Source organism: Chlorocebus sabaeus, chromosome 9 (genome assembly GCF_047675955.1).
Source record: "Chlorocebus sabaeus isolate Y175 chromosome 9, mChlSab1.0.hap1, whole genome shotgun sequence".
NCBI classification, from domain to species: Eukaryota; Metazoa; Chordata; class Mammalia; order Primates; family Cercopithecidae; genus Chlorocebus; species Chlorocebus sabaeus.
Window position 1 is genome coordinate 48,522,863 of NC_132912.1, and position 24,974 is coordinate 48,547,836.

The 24,974-nt window shown below is 40.2% G+C and overlaps 1 long non-coding RNA gene and 1 pseudogene across 1 annotated transcript; one reads left to right on the plus strand and one right to left on the minus strand.

Annotated features, from left to right (window-relative positions):
* Nucleotides 1-1,067: 1,067 nt before the first annotated feature.
* Nucleotides 1,068-11,124, minus strand: LOC140712499 (uncharacterized). The gene is made up of 4 exons (XR_012094102.1): nt 10,948-11,124; nt 6,011-6,070; nt 5,321-5,561; nt 1,068-3,134 (listed from the first exon to the last, which is right to left on the minus strand). It is a non-coding gene; the product is annotated as an uncharacterized lncRNA (long non-coding RNA).
* A 348-nt stretch (nt 11,125-11,472) lies between these two features.
* LOC140712461 (ankyrin repeat domain-containing protein 54-like) lies at nt 11,473-15,322 on the plus strand (annotated as a pseudogene).
* Nucleotides 15,323-24,974: the final 9,652 nt, after the last annotated feature.

The window sequence follows — 24,974 nt, forward strand, 5'->3', positions numbered from 1 at the left end:
TTCTGAGAAATGAATATTTATTTGCCCAGCCTCATGTTCAGTGTCACAAATATAAAATGTCTGTTTAACAAATGGGAATTTGTGTGATATGTCACCAGGGGTCGCTAGAGTCAGAACAGTACTAAAGCACGTACAGTATAATTTCTCAGTCTTTATTTAGTAAGAGTTCTGAAAGTGTTACAAAACAGAGAGTAAGTCTTACTATGTTGAAGAGAAAAGAAAAGTATATAGATTGTAAAAAACCATTTTTCTTTTTCCTTTAACAAAAGTGTGTATATGTTTGCATGAATGCGGCTGTGGTGCAAAACTTAGATATAAGAGCTTTTGTTGCTATTTCTGGCACTGGATTGAATACTACTCTTCCACTCATAGAGCATTAATTAGCTGATGTAACTTCCTCAAGAAACACTAGATACATGCTTGTCTACTTTCATGGACACAGACAATTCCAGTTGGGACTCTCCGTTAGTCCCAATTACAGAGCTGTTAGAGAATTTATCTTTGTCATGTGAAATGTATCAAATCATTGTGTGGAACAAAATACTTGTTGTTTTTTAAAAATTCATAGGGATTAATTTGAAAACAAGATTTACATTTGTAAAACTAATACAGAATATAGAAGGGAAGTAAATATTCTTCAATGTAGAACATGTAAAACCTGTATTTTTGAGCTGCTAATGAAAGAATGTACTATTAGGAAAAATATCCTACAGCATTTTAATGTGACACGTGGCTTACGCTGATTCTATCATAGTCTTTTATGCTAAGAAATGATGATATAATAATATCTTCAAAGAAAGTAAGTGAAGTTGTCATTATCAAAATAAGTCAAGGCAATTGACCATTTAAATTTAACAGAATTTTGTTTCCACTTTAGCTGTACTTCCAACTACCTTGAGTTGTGGGATGGAGTGGATTCAGATGCACCAATACTTTCCAAATTTTGTGAGACATATTTGCCCAGCAGTCAGTGGTCCTTAGAAGAGGTTATGTATTTGAGATTTCGATCTGGCAACAGCCCCACTCATGTGGGATTCAAGGCCAAGTATTCTATAGGTAATATATATTTTTTTAACTTTTATTTTAGGTTCAGGTGCAGGTTTGTTATATAGGTAAACTCGTGCCATGGAAGTCATTGTAGAGGTTATTTCATCACCCAGGAACTAAGTCTAGTACCTAATAGTTATTTTTTCTGCTCCTTTCCCTTCTCCCACCCTCCACCCTATCAAATGAAAAAAGCATTCCATGCTCATAGATAGGAAAAATGAAGAATCAATATTATTAAAATGACCATACTGCTCCCCCAGATTTACAGATTCAATGCTATTCCTATCAAACTATCATGACATTCTTCACAGAACCAGAAAAAACTATTTTAAAACTCATATGGACCCAGAAAGAACCCAAATAACTAAGGCAATCCTAAGCTGAAAGAACAAAGCTGGAGGCATCACAATACCTGACTTGAAACTATATTATAGGGGTACAGTAATCAAAACAGCATGGTATTGGTACAAAAATAGACACATAGACCAATAAAATGGAATCGAGAGCTCAGAAATAGGGCCTCACACCTACAGGCATCTGATCTTCAACGAAACTGACAAAAACAAGCAATGGGGAAAGGACTCCCTATGCAATACATGATGCCGGGAGAACTGGCTAGCAATATGCAGAAGATTGAAACTGGACCCCTTCCTTATACCATATACAAAAATCAATTCAAGATGGATTAAAGACTTAACTGTAAAACACAAAACTATAAAAACCCTGGAAAACATTTTTATATTAAATAAAAGAGTTGTTATAGAATGAATTTGTTAAATTTTTTTTAAAACCATGACTTTTTAAAAAGAAGTCATTCTATCTGCCTATTTTAAAAAATATTTTAATGCTAGAAATAAGTAAGGATTGTAAATGTTTAAAACCACAGTTATCAACTTTAATTTCTCTTTTAATTTTTATTTTAAAACATAATCTTAGTAAACTTGAATATTTTGTATTTTTTCTAACTTGTGAAGAAATATGTGTAGTTAATTCAAACTCCTGTTTCTTCTGCTTACTATGAAATTCAGTATTTCTCTCTCATCCATGGTTTCATGTTTCATGATTTCAACGCCCTTGGTAAACAGAGACCCAAAAAATAGGTGAGTACAGTACACCAAGATATTTTGAGACCACATTTTCTTTTCTTACAGTATACTGTTATGATTATTCTATTTTATTATTAGTTATTATTATTAATCTCTTACTATGTTTAATTTATAAAGTAAACTTTATCATAGGTACATATATAGAGAAAAAAATTGTCTATATGTCTATATAGGGTTCGGTACTATCCAAGGTTTTAGGCACTCACTGGTGGTACTTGGAATGTATTCCCCAAGGAAAAGGAAGAGCTACAGTATGTTTATTACTTTAAGTAATGAAATTATTTGAGAATCAGATAACTATATTTACAACAACATCTTTGAAATTCCTCATCATATACAAAATAATTAAGCTTTTATTTTCTCTGAGTCTCTAGTGCCAAATCAGTCACTGGATAAAAAGCAAATATGTCTCTTCAGGATTTTGATTTCCTTATTTAAAAATTGAGCAGTAATTTTTCTTGTTGAAGATTCACTATACTATGTCCACAATAGCACATAGTTTAGTATCTAATAGGTCTAGACACAAACCAAACAAATATTTAATATAGCAAAAGTTCAGAAAGCCTAATTGTAACAATATTTAACTATACCATAGATCATGTTATATCCCAGGTCAAGCTGCATATAATTCAATTAGCTTTCAAATCCAGCTAATAAGATATAATTGAATAGTAATTTTCAAGGCCCTGAGATATCAGTTACTGTAGTGAACAGTTTAGTTGATAGTAAAACTAGAAATGGCAGGCGTCCCCACAGTACCCCTTCCAGCTGAGCTTGGGTTCAGTCTTTAGAATCAACACAGGGTTCTAGGCAGGTCAGATGAGTCTACTAGTTTGTTCTTGAGATAAAACTTGCTTGCGACTAATAGCTCTTACATAGTGTACCAAAAGAATTAATGTGACATTACAGAATATGCCATTTAGTCATCTTCTTGTTTCCCATTATTGGATTGGACTCGTGGTATCATTTCTGTAATCAACCCTATAATCAACCCTATAATTCAAATAATGAGGAAAGCACTAACCATTTTCAGAATTTTAAAAACTTCAATTCATAGTCACTTGGCACCTAAAAGTTTTCACATGTGCTGGCGAAATGAGGAAAAAAAAAATTTTTGTAATACAATCAATCTTTCTCTTTCTTTCTTTCTTTCTTTCTTTCTTTCTTTCTTTCTTTCTTTCTTTCTTTCTTTCTTTCTTTCTTTCTTTCTTTCTTTCTCTCTTCAGCTTAATGTGGGGGAAGAGTAGCAGGGCAAAGTAGTATTGTTGAAAGCATTGGCCATCTAACGCTTCCATATAGAGACAACTTATTCTGTGAGTGGCATCTCCAGGGGCTCTCCAGACACTATCTCACCATCTCTTTTGAAGATTTTAACCTTCAGAATTCCTTTGGCTGTGAAAAAGACTTTGTGGAGATCTGGGATTATCATACCTCTGGTTAGTGAAATGTATCTGCTCTCTTTGGGGTATTTATTTTTGCATTTACTTATTCAGCCTCTGAAGTTTCTTCATTCCAAGAAAGGCACAAGCATGTCTATACTCTGCAAAGAAGTGCAGATTAATAAGCTTTGGGCAGTACCAGAGATTCTCTCCCTCAATTCTACCATTAACAATGGATGCCCAGAGCCCAGGTGTCATAGAGCCTACCCTGGAGGCCACTTGGGGAGAGCAACAGGCAACCTGTTGCTGCTGAGACATCCCATTGCCACATGCTATTATTTGAGGGGTGTTCTATAGTTTGAGGCAGAGAGAAGGTCATGCATGTCTCCTGGCAGCAGCATAAGGCCGATATTTGTCACTCTGTTGTCTCAGAGCACTTTTTCAACCAATTGAGCAAGCCTTCCTCATTGTCCCGAGATATCCTTCCCCTAACTGGTTGCATTTTTTTCACTTCTTCATATATTTGAATATGTTAATTTTCATTCATGTTTTCCTGTTTTCTTGACAGAGATTAATGTTTCTTCATGGGCAAGGTCTTGTTCTTTATTATTTTCTTTGTACGCGCAGGACACCTCAAATAGAAGTTAAAAGAAATCAATCACCTGGACATATATATTCAATTATTTGTCTCTCACAGGAAACATCTTGGGCAGACACTATGCAAACACCATTCCTGACAGCATAGACACTTCCAGCAATACTGCCATGGTCAGGTTTTTCACAAACGGCTCTCTGACTGCCTCAGGATTCAGACTGTGATTTGAATCCAGCATGGAAGGTGATGTCTTTGATTCATTCAAAACAACATTGAGCACCTGCATTGGACAGACACTGTACTAGGCACTGGTGTTACAACAGTTTGAAAACAAAAAAAAAACATGACCCCTGTCTTCTTGGACCTTAATCAAAAAGTCACAGTGATAAACGAAAAATTACAGCTGTGATCAATGCTATAAGGGAAAATAACTGGTTTCACGAGAGATATAAGAGGATGAGAGTTACACTGCAGTGCCTGCCTTAAGAAAGTCCTGTAGTTTGCCTTACTGCAAATCCAACAAACTCAGATGAAATAAAGATCTGTTTGGAAAAACTGGATACTTACATTAACCTTCTGATTTTCCTGATTTTTTTTTTTGTAAAGATGGGGTCTTGCCTTGGTCTCCCAAAGTGTTGGGGTTACAGGCATGAACCACTACTCCTGGTTGGTTTTCCTGATTCTGTCTTTTTTTTTTTTTTTTTTTTTGAGATGGAGTCTCGTTCTGTCACCCAGGCTGAAGTGCAATGGTGCGATGTTGGCTCACTGAAACCTCCCCGTCCCGGGTTCAAGCGATTTTCCTGCCTCAGCCTCCTGAGTAGCTGGGATTACAGGTGCCTGCCACCACACCAGCTAATTTTTGTATTTTTAGTAGAGCCGGGGTTTTACCATGTTGGTCAGGCTGGTCTCAAACTCCTGACCTCGTAATCTGCCTGCCTTGGGCTCTCAAAGTGCTGGGATTACAGGCGTGAGCTGCCGTACCCAACCTGATTTTCCTGATTCTTCATTATATTCATTGGTCTCTCATATTTCTTGGGCCATGATGATAATTAAATTGCTGTCTGTGGACTACCATCCATGGAAGCCAGGGTTAAATATTAATAGAGATAGGAAATGCATGTATATATTCACTAAAATCCTCACCCACATAAATACAGAGAATAATTTTGTCTAGAAGGATAATTTTTAAATACCTGAATTTTGAGAGCTTCCCTGATGGAAAGAGACACTTCGATTTGATTGGAAGTTTTCTTAGCTTTTTTCCCCCACATCAGAGTGTGGTGGGGGTCTTCAGGGCTCTGCTGGAACATCTACTTCTCCCAACTAACAGAACCCAAATCCTCATGGCCGGATCTACGAGTGGATAATCACCACCCCAGAGGGAAGGTGGATCACCCTAACGTTTAACAACCTGAGGCTGGCCACGCATCCATCCTGCAACAACGAGCATGTGATAGTAAGTGTTCCCTGCGGCCTGAGATGTTATATTCCATCATTTAAGGAGTTTACTGACCCACAAATCATAGTCAGAAAACTAGGTCAGGAAAATTGCCGTCTATGCAACTATAACTCAGACAAATTCTAAGTATTGTTGGGAGACCAAAACACGGTAAACTGTCAAACTAATTGTAAAAGTTGTTTTAAGAGGCTAACAGCTATCACTCCATGCATCGGGGTCAGAATAAATTTTAAGAGTGAACAATAATGACAAATGGCAAAACTGGGGAGGCTGTGGAAAGCTAAGCCTACAGCAGCACATAGATGAATGGGACCAGAGTCACAGCACAAGCCACCACTGAAAGTTCTGAGCAGATGGGTCATCCTGCATAATGACTGCTCTCTCCAGGGGTGCAGAGGGACTCCTGGTGGGAGAGCACTGCTACCTGACCTCCATGTCGCCAATCTCCAGTGGTTTCAGATGTGCCCTCAGCACTCTCAGCTTTCTGCAGTGAAAGAAAGCAAATGAGATCCCTGAGTGTGAATAACAAATAGATTGTTAACTGTGAAGTGCTATACATACTTATGTGTGTGTAGCTAGGTAGTCCGGATTAATATTAGTACATTTCTCCACCCAACTTGCCCCTTCTGCAGTATTTGCTATCTCAGTAAATAATTCCAAACTTCTGGTTGCTAAGGTCAAAAGTCTTGATGTCTATTTTGGAATACTTCCTCTCATACCCTATAAACAAGTCCCATTGGGTGTATCTTTAAAAATATCCACAAACTACTTATTATATCTACTACTACCACCCCCACCGTTCACTTGGATTATTTTAGTAAGTTCCACCTGGTGCGCCTGCCTCCATTCTCATCTCCCTACATTCTCAACACAGCAGCTTGTGATGGTTTTAAACCTCAATCAGATCATGTTGCTCCCTTTGAAAATCCTCTAATGGCTTCTCATCTCACTCAGAGGAAAATCCCAAATTGCACCTGTGGTCCACCTGGCTGACATTATCTGCTGCCCCTCCCTCTTCTACCTGTCTGCCTTATCTCAAACTCCCCTCTTTTCTGCTCGCTGGGATCCAGCTACCTGACCTCCATTCTGTTCCTTGAATGTGCTGAGATTCTCCCTGTCCAGCTGTTGCCTTCATCTGGAATGCCCCTGCTCAGATGGTGGCCTGCTCCACACCCTTACTTCATTCAGTTCTCTGCTTGAATGCCTTTTAATCCATATGGTGTAAGTACCTTATATTACAGACCCCACCCTGGCCTGACCCCTCTCTGTCATATTGTTTTATAGCACTTCACACCTGCTGCCATACATCATTTTGATTTGTTCATCAGTTTATTGTCTGCTTCCCCCAATAGAATGTAAGCTCCTTGAGGTCAAGCCATACTTTCATTCACTGCTGGGGATTCACTGAGTCCCCAATGCCTGTACATAATAGAGATAAATAATTGTTGAATGAATGGATAGTAGAGGTACTATAATTATCCCTTTAATAAGAAGCCACTTTTGTTTTCAGTTTAATTGTCACCTGTTGGGTAGTGAATCTCAAAAATATGAAATATATTTGTATCTTATGACCACTTTGTATCACCCTAAAATGATCTCATTCAACCTTCAGATTTTATTTCCAAGTTCTAATATATGAAGGACTAAACTGTTGTCTTTCAGATCTTGAAAATAAGAAATCAAGTGTGTCTGCTTTTATTTGAGAGCCAGGAAATTTTGGACAAAGGTTGTTTATTATAAAGAAACTTTGTTTCCCATTATTGATTGAATATATGTAAACAAAAATGAAGTAGAAAAAATACTAACCACTCCCACTATACTATATTTTGATGCATTTTCTCATCTCTTCTTGGCAAAGCATATTTTATGTACTTGTAATCATGTGATAAAAATTCACTTGAATTCTGATTTTAGTCTATTTTTCTGGTTATAAATATCATGGATGCTTATTGAGCAATATTTGGAGAGTTCAGAAAATAAAAAATATAAAGATATTTTTAATTCTACTAATCAATTACTAAAATTTTCATATGTATGCTAATAGTTGTTTGTTTACCTTTGGAATTATTTTCATAGTTTAAATCATACTGAATATAATGATTTTTAGGAATTTTACAAGCAGAGTATTCACATGTCCTTTAGAAAAGAGAATATGAACAGGCATAGTTTTAGAACTCAAATAAAGATACAAGTTATAGCCACAACCACAAATTCCAAAGCAGATCTTACTTGTCATCTTGCTATCCCTTAATTATCAACTTACAACTCTTGCAGCTACTGCTGGTGGGTTTTATGTCATTATTTCTAAATAATATTCCTATTCTACTACTCCTTGCCTTTTTTGGACATTATCTATCCACATCCTACTCTGGAAGATGAGCATTAGCCCTCTGTCACCACAAGTGCACGTGGGGTATGCACAGTTTATATACTTTCCCAAATGTCTCCCAAAATACATATATCACAGCTTTTGCTTAAATTGTCATTCAGTTGACATTACCATTATTATGTAAATACCATTCACAACTGAGCCAAGTAGTGTACTATGGCAACATTTGCTTTTGTTTTCCCAAGGGATAATAATAATTGTGTCCTCTTTACATTTTCTTGGGTTTTATGCATTGATCACTAATTCTTCCACATCCTTTCCACCCTGGGTGTGCATCTTCACCTTCTGTAGTAAAACATATCAGTTCCATTTCTTTTCCTCAGTAAAATCTTTTCTTTAGCCTTTGTCCATCAGCTGCAAGCCTGATGCTAGCTGTCATTTCAGAATTTCCCTTTGCCATCGGATTTGCAAGTTCCTTCATTCTGCTCCTGGGCTAGAAAGCTGGCTTTGTGATGCTATGTATGTCCCTTTCTTGGTTAATTTCCTCTTTTGTGAGGCATACCCTCTTGTAGCTCCCCAAGGAAATGGGCAAGGGCAATACATTTTTAAAGAAATGATATACCTGAAATTATCTTTATTTTACCATCATTCTTTGAAAAATACATGTTTAAATATTTTATATGTTCACTATATTAGTATATATATGAATATACTAATAATTTTGAAGTTTTGTGTTGCTTATGTGGGGTCAGTTTTCTTCATGTTCTTATCTCCTGTTTACTCATATTGGTCTCTGCCTTTTACATTAGTCACTTCCCTAAATATCTGTTGATCCTTGGCTGTTCATTCATATTTAAGAATGAATTAGCAAAAGGATGACTGGCATCTCTGTAGGCATGAGGGTGCCCTGACTCTTTAAATAGGGAAAACTACAAACCTACAAATGTCATATCCACAGGTCTTTTCTCTTGGGGAGGTTAAAACTGCAGCAAGGAATCACTTTCAGAATTAATTTTTTTCTGAATCTTTAGTATAATATCCACATTCCTTTTTCTGAAATATATTTTATATGTTCAATGTTTATTTTGGTTCCTCTTTACTCTGCTCCAAACAAGGCCATGTGGGTTGGCCTTTGCCCCCACTCTATTTGATTGAGAACTTGCCAAAAAGAGGAAGAAGAATGATGAAAGGGGGCGAAGAAGGGGAAGGAGGATGAGAAGGAGCAGAAGATGAGGGAGAAGGAGACAGAGGGAGAAGGGGAAGGAGAAAAAAAGAAGGAGAAGGAGAAAAGAAGGAAAGGAGGAGAAGAAGAAGAAGAAGGATAAAGAGAAGAGGAGGAGACTGAGGAGATGGAGAAAGAGAAAAGAACAAGGAGAAGAAAGAAAAAAAGAAAAGAGCAAAGAAGAAAGAAGATCTGCCAGTGCAGAGGAGGCAGTTTTAACTTTCATTGCACTGCTCCCTGGCTAATGCCTTATCCAGCTGGTCTGAACCTAAAATTTCTCCAAACCCACCTGCCTATCTGACTCTTACAGACAGAGAAAATGAAAAGCTATGCCATCCGGTGTGTCCTACAATACGACCTGTATCTGATTTTGTCCCTGCTGATAGCAAATTTTATAGCCTGTCCTAAATCTCACATGCCTACTTCCTATCCATTTGTATTCTGAGAGTTGTAGTTTCTGAGTACAAAAAGGATGAGAGGACAATGATGGGAATTACATTCTGGTTGCTTCTAATAGCAGAACTCTATGTGATAAATGGATGATGATAACATGTTCAGTTATTGTGATTCTATGCCAAAGGCAGACTCAGAGGCAGGATAACAGCCATTGATCATGGTTTCCAACATGTCCCATTAACCTTATAGTTGGTTCTAATCCCTTTTGATTTTGGCAATGTGATGCCCATTCCTGTATTCAGCATTATAGAAATATTTGACCTCATCTGTTTCTTTTTACACTACTTCATGGTTTGGAATCAGAGGGATGGTTCGAATCCCAGTTCTATTATTACTAGCTATTTGAACTTCAGCAAATTACATCATCTTTCTGAATTCTGGTACCTTAATCGAATTAAAGGGATACTATTATCTGCCCGGGAGGGTGTCGTGCTGATTGGACAAGACAGGCTGAGTAGATGATGAGCAAAGACTGGCATTTTTGTCTGCTCAGTAAATGATAGCAAACTCTTCTTCTGGTCCAGTGAGCTGGAAGACACTTTAGACCAGAAGCCCCCAGAGAGCTAAATTTAATTAATTATAGTAAATTTTAAAAGCTGACATCTTTGGTTGTGGAATGCATTCTCCTACTGCATAACTTTTAGTGCCATAGTCTGAGTCATTATTTCTAATCTTGAGTCATTCAAATCCTTTAAAACACTGGAATATCAATCACTCAATCAATGAATTATTGTTTAGTTACTTCATCTAAATTGTTTTTTTGATTTTGTACAGCATTGGAAAAATAGTTTGCCAATTATTGTAACAATGTGAATGACTACAGTTATTATTTAATATTTTAGAGTCAATAAAAATCCATTCTTAAAAATTCAAATAAGTAAAGGAATTAAAGCTTCGAATCCATAACTAATGAGGAAAGAACTATTATGTTTAATTGCATATGGAAATTGATTTTTCAAATTACTTTTCAAGGTATTTAAAAATATCTGCTTGCCGGGCATGGTGGCTCACACCTCTATTTCCAGCACTTTGGGAGGCCGAGACAGGTGGATCACCTGAGGTCAGGAGTTCGAGACCAGCCTGACTAACATGGTGAAACCCCGTCTCTACTAAAAATACAAAATTAGCTGGGCACAGTGGTGCATGCCTGTAATCCCAGCTACTTGGGAGGGTGAGGCAGGAGAATCGCTTGAACCTGGGAGGCAGAGGTTGCAGTGAGCCGAGATCATGCCATTGCACTCCAGCCTGGGCAACAAGAGCAAAACCGCATCTCAAAAAATAAATAAATAAATAAAAATTAAGATAAACAAAAATATCTGCTTTATTATATACATCAAATCATCAGAAACTTAACATTTAAGCTTCCTTTCCAAATAACAAAAGCCCTGATGCATTGTTAAGAAAAACTGCCCATCAATGAGCTCTGCACACCACATTGTAAGCATGATGGCTTATCTCCTTTACATTGGGAGCTCGGCTTCCAGTTCCAAAGTGTACAGCAGCTTTTAATCTATCACCCCACGGCAGGAAGGCATTACTGCAATACTTTCATTCTAGTGAATTTATCCTGAGGTCACAAAATGTGTTCAGGGTAACATCTGGCTTGTGGCACTGGGATAGAAACCTGCATTGTTAGATCATTCATTTTAGGGCAGGGTTCCCATAGAAGGAAGTGGGTCTGGGCTGGGAATATCACCTCCTAGGAAATATGCAGTAAGATGGATTGTGCGTCTAAAAGTTAAACTCTTTCCAACAGGTATTTAATGGCATTAGAATTAACTCACCCCAGCTAGAGAAACTGTGTAATGTAAGCAGTGAGATTAAATCTTCAGGAAACACAATGAAAGTCATTTTTTTCACATGGATGGATCCAGGCCATATGGAGGTTTCACTGCTTCTCATACCTCCAGTGAAGATGCAGATAATGTGGGATGTTGTAAACGTACCTCATTTTGATCACGTGCATTGCAGATGCGCCCCAGCTACTGCCAATGGAAGCAGAGCCATCCATTTTCCCTTTAGCGATCAAAGTTCACTTGGAATCTTTGATGTAAGACAAACACATATAAGCAGATCGAAAACTTACTGCAGACAGAAAAAAGCTTTCTGCTTTCAGGAAGAAACTGCTATGGTGAATTTAAAACTTTTAATGCCATTAGATGAGCTTCTAGCACAGTTTCAGTCATGTTACCACAAGGATTGGTGACCTGTTTCGTATTCCTTGGTCAATTATTTGGTGCGGAAAGAGAGCATCTACCTCCTAGAAGGTAGCTTAGTCTCGGAGAGTAATTAATTTTGCTGGGGACAGAACAGGCTTTATTGTTTCTGGTCATCTATTCACACACGTATTTCCAGTGAAAATAAATGGGAGGTTTGATTTGATACAGAATATTTCAAAATTAAGCAAGATATGGCCTCTAATTATAAATATCCTCCTATTTCCTGGATTGGTGCTATTATCTAAGGGTTTTAAAATTTAGAAGTGGGAGTGAATATTTAAAAAAAACCCACTATGTTATTTCATTGGTACAAGAAGCATCTGCCCCTTTATTAAAAGGGGGCAAATTCATTGGTAGGTCAATGTCCTATTATCTGCTTGATTTAAATTAAATTATTAGATCAAGCAGAGAATTGCTAATCAAGCCATTAGGACCTGCCACCATTATATTTGGGTATTCCTCTAAATTAAATATTAATGAACAGTAGGCCTCAATATTTGGACATATTGATACTGAGCCAAATCCCAGCCACCTAATCTAAGCCAACAGGAAGATAGAGAAGTTGTGTTGATTTTTGCACATTTTTTCCTTTATAAACTTGCAGAAACTTCCATAATTTGCATGCCTTTTACCCATAATCCTGACTGCATCTAGAAAAACAAATCAAAGCAGTAATGTTGATGTTTTAGTTACTGTTCCTGTGCTGTTTTTCTCTTCTGTTGTGGCCTGAATCTTACTACTACTTTCTCTGTTGCCTTCTGTTTTCTTAGTGTGTGGTAGGTCTCTTCCAAACACTCCTGAAGGAAGCTTTACTTCTCCTGGCTATGATGGAATCAGGAATTACTCGACAAATCTAAACTGTGAATGGACTCTCAGCAATCCAAATCAGGAAAATTCATCTATTTATAATCATTTTGAAAATTTTTACCTAGAAAGTCACCAAGACTGTCAATTTGATGTCCTCGAGTTTCGAGTGGGTGAGTTCTAAGAACATATTCTCCCATTTATCTACAATATTCTTTTTATGTTTTTGTTGTTGTGGCTGTTGTTGTTGTTGTTGTTGTTGTTGTTTTGAGACAGGAGCTCATTCTCTTGCCCAGACTGGAGGCAAGTGGTGATCACCATACATACACTGTATGGTATGATCACCATACAGTGGTGTGATCATGGCTCACTGCAGCCTCAACCTCCCAGGCTCAGGTGATACTCCTGCCTCAGTCTCCCAAGCAGCTTGGACTACAGGCGTGCACCACCATGTACAGCTAATTTTTTAATTTTTTTTGTAGAGATGGGGTCTCCCTATGTTGTCCAGGCTGGCCTCGAACTCATGGTCTCAAGTGATCCTTCCTCCTTGGCCTCCCAAAGTGCTGGGGTTGCAGGAATGAGCCGCCAGGCCTGGCCTACAATATTCTTCTTAGGCTTGGAGACCACCAACAATGAAGGGAGTCAAATGGCTCCAACATAGGTACATATGATCCAAAAGAACTCTGTTCAAACAAAGCCACAATTCTGTGTGTGCTCAGCTGAGGAAAATGAACCCCAAGAACAGTGAGTGAGGCAGATCACTGCACAACTAGACCCTGTGTTACAGTCGCTTGGTTTTCTGCCATGTGAGACTTCCTCAAGGGAGAGTCCACTACTATCAAGACTCCTTTCCAAGGAGACTGGGACTTAGCATGGTCAGCATGTGTTGGCAGTTTTCTGAACTTCCAGGATTTACAAAGTGGCTGTGAAATTCTCCTGAGGGCTTAGGCGTCAAAAGAAGTTTTACAATGTACCAGATGGAAAAACACATGGAAGCTATTTGGGGGAAATAACGCCAAAGCAGCCATTTGTCTTTGTTTTTGTAACAGAAAAGGATTGCGGTGTACTCAATAAGCCATAATTTTCTTAAGAATTTTTAAAACTCTGTATTCAAGAAGGATGAACCAATTTTCATTCTTTCTTATAATCAAGGTGTAGTTTATTCATTAGGTTGCTTCCACGATTACGCTGACACTTTTTTTTTCTCAGTAAATAAACAAGTAGATAGAGGAAAACAATAATATTGTAAATAAGATGTAATCATCCATACTGTCAAAGTCTTGCTGAGTTCTGTGTTATCCCAAAATTTAAAGAAAAGGAGGCCGGGTCAGGCATGGTGACTCACACCTGTAATCCCAGCACTCTGGGAGGCCGAGGCGGGCAGATCAAGAGGCCAGGAGATTGAGACCATCCTGGCTAACACGGTGAAACTCTGTCTCTACTAAAATACAAAGTATTAGCTGAGCATGGTGGCAGGTGCCTGTAGTCCCAGCTACTCGGGAGACTGAGGCAGGAGAATGGTGTGAACCCGGAAGGCGGAGCTTACAGTGAGCCTAGATGGTGCCACTGCACTCCAGCCTGGGTGACAAAGCAAGATCCTGCCTCAAAACAAAAAACATACAAGCAAACAAACAAAAAAAGCTGAAGGGCACCTGGGGCTTCTTCTCCTTTACTGACCTCGGGTCTGCACTGGGCAGCTGCACGGGACTCCCAGGCCAGGAGGCCCCTGGGGCCCAGTGCCCATTGCACCACCGCGCGACTGGTGGCAGTAGGATGCAGAGCTGCACCAGGAGCTGTGCTGCAAGATCCCCGCTGGTGGCTGAGGCTCACTGCCAGGCCCCACTGCCGGCTCGGGCCCATGAGCAAAGAGGTGCAGCTCTGAAAAGAATGAGGGAGACAATGCCAATGCTGCCAGTGCCAACGATGAGGAAAAAGTATGGCAGCTGCTGGAAAATGGCACGGATCCCTGTGCAACTGACAAGGGCCACACAGCTCTACACTTTGCCTCTTGCAATGGTAATGACCAGATTGTGGCCTGCACCGACCACGACTCTGTCATCACCTTACTGCTATGATGAGGGACCCGGTGGATGCCCTGGACCAAGCTGGCCGTATGCCTCCACACCTGGCCAAGATGAAGCTGAACATCCTGCAGGAGGACCACTCCCAGTGCCTGGAGGCTGTGCGACTGGAGGTGAAGCAGATCATCCCAATGCTGAGGAAGAACCCAGTGCACCTACAGTGACGTGAACAGCGGAAATGGTTGGACCACCTCTGCACCCACCTCTAGATGACCAGTACCAAAGAGCAGGTGGATGAAGTGCCCAACCTCCCAGTCAGCTCTACCTCCCTCAGTCTTTGGATACAGAGCATGGAGGAGGTAGCAAGAGATGTTCCCTGGCTTCCTGTCACTGCCCCCACTAGTCTCTGAGTACAAAGAAAAAGCCCAATATCTGGGACTTGGAAGCTGCATTTGTCAGGTGAGGACCTCACCGTTATCCCCAGGTGCTATGGGGTAGAGATGCTCTCTCCACAGCCTCAGGGCCACTCCTGGTGCCACAGTCTCCGGCATCTCTGTGGACCGGGACGATAGCCCCCAGCTTCTTCCTCTGGCTCCTGTGGCACTAGGCCAGGCTCTACAGCCTCACCTCAGCTCCGCAGACCTGCACTGTCCTAGCAGACCTCACTCACCCCATGGCCTCCATGGTGCCCTCACCAGGCCCCAGACCCTTCTGTATGTTCCTTCCCAGCCATGGGCTTGTTTCAGTCACCAGGTGTGGCCTAGGTGGGCACCCTCTGGCCAAGGGGGCTGCCATGGGGGCTGTTGGCTGGCCCTGTGCCTCTCATCAGAACTTAGATATGGACATGTCATCAGACTTTCAAGGAAACACTGCAGTGGGTGTCTCTGGTTGGAGGAGAGGATTGATGAGGGTTAGACCTTAAAAATACAAGTTTAAGAGGGACCCTAGACCCTAAAAATGCAAAGTTAAGAAAGACCCCAAAGCAAAAAGTCCCAACTGCTTTTCTCCCAATCATTAAAACGCGAGAAGGGTGTAATGGTTTTGCAGTCTACTTGTAGTATTTTGCAGCCTAGCGGTACTAGGCTTATAAGTGGCCCCCCACTATGCCCATATTCGGATCCAGGAACCTGTGAACATTACCTTATATGGTAAAAGAAGCTTTGCAGATGTAAGGAAGTTAAGGACGTTTGGCAGGAAAGATTATCCCAGCTTGTTTAGGTGGCAAGTTGATGTCCTCACTCGGATCCTTGTAAGAGCAGAGCAGGTGATGGGAGAGTGGTGGGAGGTGTAGTGATGGAAGCAAGAATTGGAGTCATTCAAGGAGGGCATCAAAAGTCGAGGATCGGAGGCTGCCTCTAGAGCCAGGAAATGGATTCTCCCACAGAGTCTCTGAAGCCACTTGCCCTGCTCCCACCTTGACTCAGTGGAAGGGAATTTAGAATTCTGGCCTCCAGAACTATAAGAGAATACATATATGTTGTTTAAAGACACTAAGTGTGTGGCTCACGCCTATAATCCCAGCACTTTGGGAGGCCAAGGCGGGCAGATCACTAGGTCAGGAGATTGAGACCATCCTGGCTAACACGGTGAAACCACGCATCTACTAAAAATACAAAACATTAGCCGGGCATGGTGGCGGGTGCCTGTAGTCCCAGCTACTCAGGAACTCGAGAGGCTGAGGCAGGAGAATGGCGTGAACCCACGAGGCGGAGCTTGCAGTGAGCTGAGATCGCACCATTGTACTCCAGCCTGGGTGACAGAGCAAGACTCTGTCTCAAAATAAATAAATAATAATTTCTTGCACCAGCAACAGGAAGCTAGCATTGCAGTGAAGCCTCAAAATCCACCTGAAGAACGTTCCCCATGACACATCATTTGGTTGTCTCCCTTGCAACTTCCAGACTCTAGGTATCAGCCCTCACATTAAGCCCAAACGTTAAATTTTCTTTTATAACATGGCCTGGCCCCAGTAGCGACTGCACAATGGTACTCAATGGCCTTAAAATGAAATCTTTGACTTTCAAATTCAACGAAATCTTGAAAATTTTATCCGCTGCAATGGGAAGTGGACCAAGGTTTCCCATATTCGAGCTTTCACTTACCTCCACTCCTGACCTTCCCTTTGTCAATCTTGCACCTCTTACCAGGCTCTCGACAAACCTATTATCAGAAGGAAACGCAATAGCTGATTCTGCAGCTAAACAACAGCCCTTAAGCCCCAACCCCTACTACCTGTTTCCCAGCTCCACAGCCTTCATACTCACAAGAAGAAAGCCTCAATCTTTCTGTGGCTGGGACCACAAACAAGGAGGGCTGGTTCTTTCCAGACAATAAGCTTCTCTTGCCCATGTCCCAGAAAAAATCCATACTCACTCACATTCACAGCCTGTTTCACACCAGCTATCATCCTCTCCTTCAGCTTTTATAACCTCACCTGCAGTCTCCTGCCATGGCCACCACCCTTAACCCACTCAGGCCCATACGATCTGCAACCAAGTTTCTTTCCAGGGAGCACTCAGACCACCCACTTAGCCCAGAAATCAAGCTAAAGGGCACCCTCCAGTGTTCAGAGGCCACTACAAAATTGGAAAATTGATTTCATTCATATGCTGCCTCTCAAGAAACATGACTATATCCTCACCCCTGTGGATCACTTTCAACAGGCAGATCGAGGTCTTTTCCACCACCACCAAGAGGGCAAAAGAGGTTACCTCAATCTTCCTACGACAAATTATCCCAAGGTTTGGACTGCCCACAACCATGCAGTCTGATCGTGGCCCTGCCTTTATCTCAAATGTAACTCGACAGGTCTCCAAGGCCTTAAACATCAAATGGATCCTCCACATCCCTTATTCCTTCCAATCTTTGGACAAGGTACAGGGGGCCAATGGTCTTTTAAAACAACTAACTAAACTTGCCCTGAAGGTTAAGATCCCTGGCCCATGCTCCCACCCAGTGAGCTCATAAGGTTGAAAGCCCTTCCCTGTCAGTCAATAAACCTAAACCCCTTCGAACTCATGTATGGGCGGCCTTTCACCCTACATAGTTTCCCACAAACCACAACTTCCCTCACTGATGAAGTCTGACCCACCCTGCATCTCAGGGGCATTCTCCTCAGAGAATACGCTGATGCATTTCTCCCCCAACCAAACCCTGACACCCAGCTCACAACCTTACCCTCCAACTCAGAGACTGGGTATGAGTGGATGAATCTCCACCCCATTACCCTAAATGGAGGGGCCTTATCAGATGATACTAACCACACCCATAGCAGCCAAAGTTAAGAGCCTAACACATGAGATGTGGCACTCCTAATCTTAAAAGACATCTCATCCCCATCCCTCCACACCCCCCACATTTCTACCTAAGTATCTTTCATCCCTCACAGGCACAACATCACTCTGCCTGACCACAGTCCCAGAATCTCCTCTGAAAACTGCCTGCACATGACATTGTCATTTTTTAACTTCCAATCCTTTCTTTCCCATCTTGTCCAGGACCTCAACTGGTACCCACTTCCAGCCCCTATGAATACCCCAGTTTATTTCTCAACCTAATACAAGAACTTGGGCTCCAAGGCACATTTCAGGATTTCACCCCAACCCAAATCTTTCTTCTCCTTTTGTTTATTCTTTTTGCAGGAACCTCTTCAACCCGATAGGTGGGTGCTTCTTGTCAGTGTCACTCACTAACTATTAAGGCAAACAAAATTATCCTTGTGCTCCAATTGCTGGATTCATATGTTGGCCCAAACCCAAGGTTCCACTGCTGTTCCAACCCTTCTAATCACTTGGACCAGTTCCAGTATGAATTTACACCTTACCTACTCTGCAGATCCACTTCCAAGGATCCTTTCCTCCTCAATCCATTAGATATGGCCATACTGTCCCACAAAGGATCATAGCTTATCTCAGACTTATAGCTTCTGGACACCAACTACTCCAGGACCAAGCAAAATCTGTCAGGTTCCCTATTTGGGATCCTAGTCTACTCAAACCAATTTGGCCACTCTTGCCTTTCTTTGCCTCAACTGCTCTTTTACAAACCCTTCTTAAAGCACCTTTCTCAGGGCCCTCTCAAAACCCCACTGCTAATACGTCCTCAATCTTCAGCTTTCTCAAGGCTATGAAAACATTCAAATTAATCAAGAAATTGTCTCATCCAATATCTGACTAAGCCTATCCGATTCTCTGGTACCCCATCCATTACTGTTACAATTACATCTCCTTCCTCCCGTACTCCTTTATGCCAGTGACGTCCCCCACCCACCAAAATAGAAGGCTTTCCCTAAAGAGATTGTTTTGACAATCCTACCTGTCTTCCCTTTCTTTCTGTCAATTCCACTACCCCACAGTGGGCACTCATAGACAGCACCCACTTCATTCTCTCTTTCCAAAACCAAACATTTCATTTCCTCACCAGCTAAAATCCATTACCAAACCTCTCATTGGAGCTGCCTTTCCCGGCTCCTATTCAGTATGAAACAAAGAAATCATTTTTCAGGAGAGATTCCAAGAACATTCTGAAAACAGTGTCACAGTTGCAATACATTTATAGCAACTGCATGTTTTTCATTAAAACAATAATTGAGTCAAAATATAACGCTGTAAACTAAGAAAAAGTTTTCCTTAAATTCACAATCAGTTCTAAAAGCACTAGTACGTCCTAGGATCTTTTGTGGGTTCAGATTTTACTCTGCTGGGGACACAGTTACAAGTAAAAGTAAACCTTGATCAAGCCATGAGCTGGTGACAGCCACTCCCACAGCATTCGAATACTCTGGACCTCAAAGTGTAACATCACTCACTTGACCAAGGTGAGTGAAAAACTGACTCAACTGAAAACTGAAATGTTTATTTCTTACATGAATAACACATGTCAGCTGGATTTGGTACTTTAATTCCAATCTATCTTTTGTGGACAAAAGTACAACAAAATACTAGAAGTGTGTGTTAACTTACAAACCCCGCTCTAAGACTTTCCAATTCACAGTGTCACCAATCCCCCAGGGTTTACCTAAGAACACTCTTATTCAGAAATACCAAGTCAAAGAGGGCATGTTCGTAACAACTCCAAATGATTTTCTTGCCTATTAAACTTTGAAATATGTGATATAAGGCCTTTTTTTTTATTATTATTATACTTTATGTTCTAGGGTACATAAATCTCAATACTTTAAAAACCAAAACATTTTGAAGGAAGATGGTTAAACAGCAGTAACGAAATTAGATTTTACCTTCCACCTAAAGATATTATTGACATGACAGCATCTGTTACCGTTACGCATCCACCTATGTACAAAAAAAGGATTAGATTTAACTTTTTCAACATTTCAAATACAACTAATATTTCCAAAGGCTTTACATATAGGATAACTGGGGATTGAACAAGGTTTTGCAGCTCTGAGTCATACGAGAATAAGCACTGTGTTAGTCATCAAAGACTGTACTTTGTTTTGTCCTGTAAAGAAGAGAAATACGAATGATAATAATCTCACAGCTTTTCATCCTTTCTTCCACCTGCACCTTCCTTCCTTTAATGAAAAAGTTCTTATTTTTGTCAGTGAGAGAAACATAGAAGCATACCATTTCTCTAGTTAAGATAGAATACACAGATAAGACTCTGCTGATGTATACATGACATTATATATATATATAGATTTTTGTTTTGAGACAGGATCTCTCACTCTGTTGCCAAGACTAATGTGCTGGGACATGATCATGGCTCACTGCAGCCTCAACTTCTCCCAAGATCCAGCTATCCTCCCACCTCAGCTTCCCAGCTGGCTGGGACTACAGGTGCACGTCACCACACTCAGCTAATTTCTTTTCTATTTTTTGTAGAGATGGGATCTTTCCATGTTGCCCAGGCTGCTCTTGAACTCCTAGCTTCATGGAAGACTCCCACTTTGTCCTCCCAAAATGCTGGAATTACAGCCATGAGCCATTGTGCCCAACCCTGGAGTGTTACGAATAATTCGTCTGGCTTAGAAAAACTGAAAGGAGTGACTGCTAACAGAAACAAGGTATGTGGTGAGAAATACATTCTGGAATTAGTGGTGATAGTTGCACAGCTTGCAAATATACTAAACACTATTGACCTGTACACTTAAAAATGGCGAATTTTATGTTATGTGAATTCTACCCCAATTTTAAAACTGCAAAAAAAGAAAGAAAGAAGAAAGAAAAAGAAAGAAAGAAAGAAGAAATAAAGAAAGAAAGAAAGAAAGAAAGAAAGAAAGAAAGAAAGAAAGAAAGAAAGAAAGAGAAAGAAAGAAAGAAAGAAGGAAAGGAAGGAAGGAAGGAAGGAAGGAAGGAAGAAAGAAAGAAAGAAAGAAAGAAAGAAAGAAAGAAAGAAAGAAAGAAAGAAAGAAAGAAAGAAAGAGAGAAAGAAAGAAACTACAGAACACTGAAATACTGACCATCCTCTCTACCAAATGTTGATGAAGATGTAGAACAACTAGAACTTTCACTCCCTGCTGGCAGTAATGTAACATGGAAGGATTGCTTTGAAAACTGGTTTGTTGATTTCTCAAAAAGTTAAACCTAAAACTACTAGAGGATCCAGCCCTACCAATTTGAGGTATTACCCAGAAGAAAAGAAAACATATGTCCTGATAAAGACTTACACCCAAATATTCATAGCAACTTTCTTTATGATTGCCAAGAAATGTAAACCACCCAAATATTTATCACCAACTGAGTAAGTAAAATAATCGTGATTATATCATAATGTAGACAAAAAATTGAAATAACTGCACTAAAAAGCTTCTACACAGCAAATAAACAGTCAGCAGAGTAAACAGACAACCCAGACTGGGAGAAAGCCTTCACAATCTGTGTATCTGACACAGGACTAATATCCAGAATCTACGAGGAAGTCAAACAAATCATCAAGAAAACAAACAAACAATTCCATCAAAAAGTGGATTAAGGAGATGAATAGACAATTCTCAAAAGAAGATATACAAATGGCCAATAAACATATGAACAAAATGCTTAACATCACTAATGATCAAGGGAAATGAAAATCAAAACCGCAATGCAATACCACCTACTCCTGCAAGAATGACCATAATCAAAAAATCAAGATTTGGCATTGATGTGATGAAAAGAAGAACAGTTTCACACTGCTGGTGAGGATGCAAACTATTAAAACCACTATGGAAAACAGTGTGGAGATTCCTTAAAGAACTAAAAGTAGAACTACCATTTGATCCAGCAGTCTCACTACTGGGTACCTACCCAGAGGAAAGTAAGTTATTATTAAAAAAAAAAAAAGATACTTGCACACGTATATTTATAACAGCACAATTCTCAATTGCAAAAACATGGAACCAGCCCAAATGCCTATCAATCAACAAGTAAAGAAACTGTAATTACATACATATATATATACACACACACATATATATGTTTATCACATATATAGGATGAAATACTACTGAGTCACTTATTTTTTTTTTTTTTTTAATTTTTTTTTTTTTTTGAGACGGAGTCTCGCTCTGTCGCCCAGGCTGGAGTGCAGTGGCGCAATCTCGGCTCACTGCAAGCTCCGCCTCCCGGGTTCACGCCATTCTCCTACCTCAGCCTCCCGAGTAGCTGGGACTACAGGCGCCCGCCACTGCGCCCGGCTAATTTTTTTCTATTTTTTAGTAGAGACGGGGTTTCACCATGGTCTCGATCTCCTGACCTTGTGATCCGCCCGCCTCACTTATAAATGAGAGCAGGCAGTATTTGTTTTCTGTGGCTGACTTGTTTTACTTAAGATAATAGTTAAGTCAAAATTGAACAAAAGTCATTGAAATTAAACAACTCGGAAATGAGGAGTCACTCTCCAGTTCCTACTTCATTTAATCTTTGTGGGTGCTCCTGTGTTTTATTTTATAGAGCAGGAAGTGTCCTAGTTAAGTTTTTGCTGCTGGTCAAAGAAATGAAAGGAAAAGATAAGAGAAGAAAAGAAAAGAAGATGGTACTATTCTATTCTACCCAAGAATGATCATTCTGTCTGTACTGGTAGAACCTGCCTGGTTTCTTCTTCAGTTCTTTTTTTTTTTTTCTTTGTAGAGTTAGGGTCTTGCTGTGCTGCCCAGGCTGGTCTCAAACTTCTGACGTTATGTGATCCTCCCACCTCAGTGTCTTATAGTGCTGGAATTACAGGTATGAATCACTGCACCCAGCCTTTAATCAGTTCAGTGAACTCTACAATGTTTGGTAACATGGGAGCCAGTTTTGTTCACTGCTGTATCCACAATGCCTACAGAGTACCTGACACAGAGTAGGACTCATTATGTATTTATTGAATGAATATGTGACTGCCTTAATTTTTGATGGTGGCTGTAACAAATGACCATGAAGTTTAGGGATATCAGATCACACCCAATTTATTATGTTATAATGCTGGAGATCAGAAATCCAACATGGGTCTCGCTGGGCTTAAATCAAGGTGTTTGGAAGCTGAGTCTCCTTCTGGAGGCTCTAGGAGATAATCTGTTTTCTTTCCTTTTGCAGTTCCTAAAGGCTGCAGAAGATCAAAACGAGATTCTGGGGACTCCAACAGGGGGAAGGTGTGAGAGGAGCAAGGGTTGAAAAACTACCTCTTGGCTACAGTGTTCACTATTTGGGTAATGGGTATACTAGAAGCTTAGTCACCACCATTATGCAATTTACCCGTGCAACAAACAAGCACATATATGCCCTCTGAATCTAAAATAAAGCTCAATATTTAAAAAAAGTAATAGATTTATTTTGTAGAGCAGTTTCAGGTTCACAGAAATATTAATAAAAACATACAGAGTTTCCACAGACCACTTCCCCCAACTGTTTCTCCTATGTTTATACCTTGTATTGGTGTGGTTCATTTGTTACAGCTGATAAACCTATATTGATACATTATTACTAACAGTGCATCACTCTTTGTGATGTATATTCCATGTGTTTTGACTAATGTAAAATAACATGTGTCCATCATTACTGTATCACAGGGAATAGTTTCATTTTCCTAAAACATCCCTGTGCTCTGTCTATTCACCTTTTCCTTCTTCTCCCTGAACCTCTGGAAAAACCAGAAAACTCCTAGAAGATAACATAGGAGAAGAATCTTGGGTTTGGTGTTGACTTTTTACATACATCAGCAAAAGCATGACTCACGAAAGAAAAATTAGTAGATGGGACTTCATTAAAATTTAAAACTTCTAGGCTAGGCAAGGTAGCTCACACCTTTAAATCCTGCACTAAGAGAGGCTGAGGTGGGGGGATCACTTGAACCAGAAGTTCAAGACCATTCTGGATAATATAATAAGGCCATGTCTACTAAAAATTTTTTAAAAATTATAATAAGTAGCCTAGAGTTGTGACTCATGCCTATAGTTCCAGGTACTCAGGAGACTGAGGTGGGAGGATCACCTGAGCCTGGGAGGCAGAGGTTGCAGTGAGCTGATATTGCACCACTGTACTTCAGCCTGAGTGACAGAAAGAGAGCCTGTCTCAGAAAAAAAAAAAAAAAAAAAAAAGAGGAAACTAACAAAATGGGACAAGGTGCCTATAATCCCAGAATTTAGAAAGGCCAAGGCAAGAGGATGGCTTGAGCCAAGAGTTTGACACTACTAGCTTGGGCAACAAAGTAAGATTTCATCTCTACAAAACATTTCGAAATTAGCCCAGTATGGTGGCACCTGTAGTCCCAGCTAATTCAGAGGCTGAGGGAGGAGGATCACTTGAACCCACAAGTTCGAGGCTGCTGTGAGCTATGATTGTACCACTGCTTTCCACCCTGGGCAACAGAACCAAGCCCTGTCTAAAACAAAAACAAAAGCAAAAACAAAAACAAACAAACAAAAAAAGGCAAAAGAAAACAAACGAATTTTAAAATGGGCAAAAAATCTGAACAGACACCTCACCAAGGAAGATACACAGATGGCGAATAGCATACGAAAATATACTCCACAACATATGTCACTAGGGAATTGCAAATTAAAACAACAGGGAGATACCACTACCTTCCTATTCAAATGACTCAACTTCAAAACACAGCACTAAATGCTAGCGATGTTGTGAAACCACAGGAACTCTCATTCTTTGCTCATAGGAATGCAAACAGGTAGAGTCACTTTGGAAGATGATATGGCACTTTTCTTACAAAACTAGTTGCAATTTTTTTTAGGGGTGATCTTGCTCTGTTGCCCAGGCTGGAGTGCAGTTTCATGATCATAGCTCACTGCCGTCTCAACCTCCCAGGCTCAAGAAATTCTCCCACCTCAGTCCCACAAATAGCTGGGACTACAGGCATGCACCACCATGCCTGGCTAATACTGTTTTTAATTTTGTGGAGGTGTGATT